General features: G+C 41.9%; 1 long non-coding RNA gene across 2 annotated transcripts; it reads left to right on the forward strand.

Annotated features, from left to right (window-relative positions):
- Positions 1-787: 787 nt before the first annotated feature.
- Positions 788-5,571, forward strand: LOC111246355 (uncharacterized). Of its 2 annotated transcripts, XR_015323136.1 has the most exons (4): positions 788-1,844; positions 2,387-2,795; positions 3,530-4,384; positions 4,833-5,571. It is a non-coding gene; the product is annotated as an uncharacterized LOC111246355 (long non-coding RNA). The 2 variants fall into 2 exon arrangements; XR_015323135.1 differs by lacking the exon at positions 2,387-2,795 and having other exon boundaries at positions 792-1,844.
- Positions 5,572-6,148: the final 577 nt, after the last annotated feature.

A 6,148-nucleotide genomic window follows, 5' to 3' on the forward strand; every position in this document is an offset into this window, starting at 1 on the left:
GAATAGCTTCTGCCGTTGGTAGATTTCTGGGGTGCTGCTTAGGAACCACGAGTGCACTTTTTTCTCTCTCCCTCCCTCTCTCTCTCTCTCTCTCTACCCCTCTCGTTATTTATGTGTCTGTGTACAGTTGCTTTGGCTAGATTCAGTCCGGAGTATACTAAGCGTTTTCTCTCGAAGCATATCCGGAAATCCCCCACCTCATCCGCATGTCAAAATCGCGGTTTGAAGGGTACCGATAGGGGCGCAAAGGCGCTGGTGGTGGCGACGGTTAGGCCACATCCGCTGTTTCCACGTGTCCTTACGGCGTATATAATCAGCTGCTAAAATCCAACCCTGACAGTGTCGTTTGTTCAACGCCACGGATGGTTATTTACCTACGATCTGCTCGACAGTATTCAGCGATCAAGTGCTTAGTCAGAGCTGACTGGCCATGTTAAGCCTTATGTACTGCGGCTCCTCCTCGCACTGCTCTCGACAGTGACAGCCGTTGGTAAGAGCGCCCGTGGCACTAACATGAGCTTCCGATGGAGACGTGACTATCATTGTCGCCGGAAATAGCGAACGCAGTTCACTGGCCGCAGCCGATGCTGTTCCTTTGCGCCTTGCCTCACCCGTCTGTCAATATACCGTCATCAAATTTGACGTGTTCTTACTAAAGTGTGCTACAGAACATGTTAGCGACACTCATCATGCGCACATACGTAAATGATAAATATAGAAGAATGCGTGCAGATACACGGTGCAGGTATAAACATGCATGCACGGAGACGTCCGTTGTTGACGTAACCAATTTCGGTCTATGATAAATGACACGAGTCTGTCGAATGTGGACAATCTCAAGATCACATTACAAATACCAGTGCTTACCATGAATATTGTGCCGTTTACGAGGACGCTTAGCACAGGATCTCTTTACAAGCTCAAAACAAAACGTATAGTTTTAGACAATTTTTTTACGCGAATCGAGCGTAATTGCCAAGTTCTTTATTGCAAATAGTCACCTAGCTCCCTATGCATAGAGTGCGTAGTTCGGTAGACCGCTTTTTGAACAATTTCATAGGAAAAGCCCAGTGATGTAATTTATGTAAACAGGGATGTCATGGTACGGATGTTCTGTAACATATTGCAAGTCAAACTTCTCTTTCAATAATTTCGGTGTTTTGAATACGCTACGGTAGGTGGCATTGTTCTGAGGATGCCACGTGGCTGCAGGCAAAAATTTCGCCATTACTTAGGCAGGACAGATGGCTAAACACGTGCACGAAACAGTACAATCACGGTTGGCTTGTAAATATGTTCCGATCCACTTTTTATTGTATAGCTATAAATAAATAGTGACCTTTTTTCCATTCCGTGACACGAATAGCTTGCCAAAGCAGCTGTTGTATGCCTTTTTCAATATAGGACAGACGCATCCATCACTGACTTTTGTCTGCTGTTGGATTAAAACATTAGTAACCATTTATACAAAAATTGTGTAGGTTATACAAGCCGAGGAACGATAGATCGTGTGCAACTTCTTCTTTTATAAATTTATCTAAAAATAACTGCCGCGCCACATAGATAATTAGGTGCATACGTGAAGGCAAACGTCGCATAGAGGTGCGGCCGAAATCCGAAGATGAACTCCCAGCTAAACGATGCCCTTAAAGGTGAAATGTTGTCAGCTAAGTTCAACAATATAGGCCAGCGATCCTTAAACTTAGTAGATGCCTTCGACCGCTTGAAACTTGATTGAACCCAAATAAGGTGGTTCTGAAGGACCAAAGTGTTTTATCCACGCTATTCCATGTCGGCAGGATGTAAAGTTCTACATTTGATATCCGGAATAACAGTGTGAACCAGTAAGTTCTACAAAAAGAAATAGGAATTGTTACTTTTTTTTAGCGAAATAAAGGCACTGAGAAAATGGTCTTTTAGTGAAAACAATCTGTTGAATTTGATAGATTCTGGAAAGCTTCTGCCGGACGCTCTATTATCTATGACGCAGTAGCTCTAAACATACGGTGCATTTTTCTCAGAAGCGGATCTCCATACGCACGTATATAAGGTACACAGTTAATATATTTTAAAGTACAAAGCTGGAAAAAACTCAACTAGGCGAAAATATTCCCATTCAAGCTCTCTCGTGTTAATTTTCTAAGTATTTCAATATAACAAGGACTGTTGAGGATCACTGTATATTGCCAACGCCATAGCTTGAAACTTTCTCAAGTCCAACTGGGTGCTTCTTCATTAATCAAGCCAGATTTGGTACTGCGATGTTGATTTGCATGATCTTGGAAGAACCCGTTCTACGGGGGCAGATAGACTGAAGAAAACAAGCAACTAACATATTCATTAATCGCGCTTCGTTCTCTGTTATGTCGTGTCGCCGTACCAACAGGTTCCCATTCTTTCGGACCTTTTCTTGACCTTGTAACACAGTATCCAAAATCGATTCGAATGAAGACCCAGAAAAGGCACCGTGTAATACAACGTGTGCTAACCAGCACAACGCTAATTACACCATTCACAAGCTTGTGACGGGATGTTAGTTGTAGGATATTGAGGGCTGATCACAGCCTGTCCAACTTCAGATTCCTGAGACGAGTTTTTTACCTCAGACGGAGGCTATATGCGCCTCTGGAGAAACTGGGTAGAATTCAGAAATGAGAAGTCATAGCCAGCGGATGTTCCCACAACCGTTATTATCTTGGATGTTAAATTAGACCCGTTATGTTTTACGGCAAATGTTTGTAAACGCATTAGATTTTGCCCAGAACTGGCTGGACTGATGAGGCGATTATTGGCAGGTTTGTTGTCGCGGACGTCTTCGTACAATTGTAATAGAAAAACCACTTCTATGTCCACAATATAATACAGGATATATAATATTACATAACTAGCCTTATTTATGACTCTAAAAAAATTACAGATACATTGTAATCTATATTTTCTCCCTTTGAATACTAGATTAGTTAAGCCACGCGATCTAGCTGAATACGTACGGCACCTCATAACTTTTTGGTGCATAAAAAGTCGACTAGAATAGAAAATTATTTAGCGATTTTGATCTATACAACAGAAGCATTATGAGGTCAATTTACCTATATATTTTAATAAATTCAGTAGATTTTAGTTATAGCTATCAAGTTCACTTGAAGTATACGATGAGTATTGGTTCGTATATACGGGATGTGATCTATTCGTAGTTGGTATCTATTTCGAAAACACTATACCTGCAGCTAGCTATCTGGTCAAAGTGAAAAATAGCTGTCGTCGCATCGTCTGTTCTCTTAAAAAATACAAACTTAAATTTAATAATTAGCTTTAATTTTCTTAAACTTACTTTAATTATAAACTCACATTTTCTAAGTAGCTTTTATTATCTGATAGGGCCTGCTAATCAATAAACCTGCCACTCCTGGCGTCGCATTTAAAAAATGTGCATTGGCATAGATGACCACAGAGCTCGTCCTGTTAAGCCGTTACCTTTTTTCTTTATTCTTTTCTTTTATAACGCCACTTCGTTACCACCACTTTGCAGGATTCCATTGAACAGTGGCTTACGCCAGACAAATGAACAAATGAAACGTACGTCAGACGCCCAAACAGTGACTAATTCTACTTCGTAAAGCACCTCAACCAAAATTCTTTTCCTTAGCAACCCAATGCCTTCAGTTCAAGTCAAGTGAGTCAACGCCCCAACGCTCTCCGAAGCCTTCTGAGCGTCTGGTGCCTCGTTCCGCCCATCCGCCAACTCAGTCAGCCGCTTTCCGATGGTGGTGGTCATGGTGCTGTTGAGACTCATTTTCCTTTTGCCCTAGACGGTTTTGCGTCTCCATCCTCCTCATTGTCGACGGCTCTTTGCACGGTCATTTAGAAGAAGAATAGCTCAGGTCCTTGTTGCGGACAGAACTGGGGCTCTAGAAAGACGTGGATAGGATAACGCTGGCGGCGGCTGAGGGTGCGCGAAGTAATGACAGCGTGATGGCGGGCTTTTCAAATGTTTCGGCATTTCCCACTACCCAGAGAGGAGACAAGAGCAACGACGACCAGCGCCAAATAACGAGATAATAGATAGACAAACGCTACCATCGAAATCGTTGACGGCGTCGAAGACGATGGCTGCACTGGCGAGAACAGAGGTGGCGGCGGCCGATGCAACGAGACCAACGTTTTCGCGCACTTAACCAGTTCAAATTCGCAGGCGACTACACTCGAGACAGCAGCAGTTTCGACCGCAGCTACCAAATGAAACGTCTCTCTTGTGGATTCGGTCCCGTCCATATCATTGCTGCAGCTGGCGTCGTTTGACAGGGCGGCCCCTGCGGACCGTTCGAAGTCGATGGTGCTGACCACAAGAAGGGTGCTCAAAGACAAAACGATAGACGCTAGCAGGGTAACAAAACGGTGTCGATTAGACATGTACATGCATGCCAGTGGTTTGAAGTGAAACAAGCCGAAAATGAACTCGAAAGATATCTGGGCATAGATGGGGCATATGGGAGTGCGAAAAAGTACTTTATAACTCAGGAAAAATTTCCAGATAAGTCAACAGGGGGCGGTGGCCTATGAACGAGTTTACATGGTGCTTGTCGTTTAGCCCCACTATTACTAGCCAGATTTTAATCAAATGGATAATTGAGTAAGCTCTGATCTTGTACAATTTTCCAAACGAGCTTACACTTGTGGACGCCTTGATAGGCGTTAAAATAGCACCTACGAAACATTTACATCACCATTGGTGACATGACCATCAACAATGATTATTACAAAACACACCCCCTTCATCGTATATATATACACATGTATATGTATTTTTATAATCTGTCCATCCTCCGTTTCAGGCGTTACTGTCAATCAGCACGGCTGTGTCTATGTCTGTCTTTGCTGCTATATGTGGCTACTGATAGTTAAGCGGCATGGAAAAAATCGGCTTGGACACGTCACATCAAATTAATGCTAGCCTTCGAATCCGTTGTAGTATATTTCATCAACATAAAAAACAACAATGTCGGATTTTTTCTAAGTGAATCTGTGTGCATTTCTATATATCTCTATGAGTTGAGGCAAAAAGACGAGCGAAAATAGTAGGAAACCGTAAAGGGAAAAAGGATGTGGAAACCGGAATGGCAAAGTCCCAAGAGAAGGAGAAGCTACAACTATAGAAGTCAAAGTTATCACCCGAGTAGTAGTCTCGTGTACTTCGCCTAGAAAAGTTTTTTTTTTTGCCGCCGACAAACACGGGAAAAGGGGCGGCTTCGGCTTGCCGTGGCCATTTCGACCGTGGCAACTGTGCTAACGGCTGTTTAACAGAGAAATCTGTTAACAAGAACCCCACCAGACAGATAAGATAGAAGCACGAAGTAATATCCGGACGAAAGGAATAGCTTGCATGTAATATAATAACAACCAATAAAGTAGCTAGCGATAATATAAGTGCTTATTCTATTACTATACCATATTTGTATGAGGTTGTTTTTGGCGTTTTGGCGATATAGGGTCTATAGCCGTATTTTGTCCTAATGAAAAATACTCAGATGACTGTAATAAAAAAAACGTCAGTGCTCTACCTCGCACACTTTATGCACCGTCCTTCCTTCTATGTAGACAACAACTGGATAGAAGAAATTTGTGGTCGAAACAAAATACTCGGACCGGCCGCTACCACGGGTAACAATTATATAAATACCCCTGGTATACTACTAAACGCAATATGTTTCGTCAAGGTAGAACAAGTCGAGTACGTTTAATATATAGCCTTGTCTTTATTTACTATCTTGGTTTGATTTTCCTGGCGAAGTTCACGCGGGAACGTATACGTAAATAAATCATATGCAATTCAGCGTGTAATCATTTACCACATAATGTATGTCTATGTAGAAAAAGCTTTCTTCTGCTATAGAAATTTCAAAAGAAAAGTAGATGCATTTGTATGAAATTTTTCTAGAGTATTTGAACAAACGAACAAGAGTCCTTTGTAGATTTGTAGTACGATAGTTTCTTTTCCATATATTATAGTAGTATATTTGATCTTAGGAACAATAACGGCTTCAATTATATGTGCACCTCATAAGCATCTCTTGCTCATCTTCCAAACAAAAGTAGCTCATATAAACTGGTGTTTGTTGACAACCTACTGTTGAATCTTGTAGGGCTCATC

Source organism: Varroa destructor, unplaced genomic scaffold (assembly GCF_002443255.2).
Source record: "Varroa destructor unplaced genomic scaffold, Vdes_3.0 BEIS01000003.1, whole genome shotgun sequence".
Lineage (NCBI taxonomy): Eukaryota > Metazoa > Arthropoda > Arachnida > Mesostigmata > Varroidae > Varroa > Varroa destructor.